We start from the raw sequence: 352 nt of genomic DNA on the forward strand, positions 1-352 counted from the left end.
CGGCAACTTTGAGGAGTTGATGCTCCTATAGGCACCAACAGTGGAACTCAGGTTGTTGAGCTTAAGCAACAAAGCTCTTTTACTTGTCTTCACCATCTCACCAGTCCTGTGTAAAGCTGGATACCACTCACTTGGTAGCATGCTTGTCTAGTACTTGCAGGACATGAACTAGCCAGCACTTGGGGGGATGAAAGTGGGAGGATCAATATTGGCCGGGCATGGTGGCACACACCTTTAGTCCCAGCACTCAGGAGGCCGAGGCAGGCGGATTTCTGAGTTCGAGGCCAGCCTGGTCTACAGAGTGAGTTCCAGGACAGCCAGGGCTATACAGAGAAACCCTGTCTCGAAAAAA

Source organism: Mus pahari, chromosome 1 (genome assembly GCF_900095145.1).
Source record: "Mus pahari chromosome 1, PAHARI_EIJ_v1.1, whole genome shotgun sequence".
NCBI classification, from domain to species: Eukaryota; Metazoa; Chordata; class Mammalia; order Rodentia; family Muridae; genus Mus; species Mus pahari.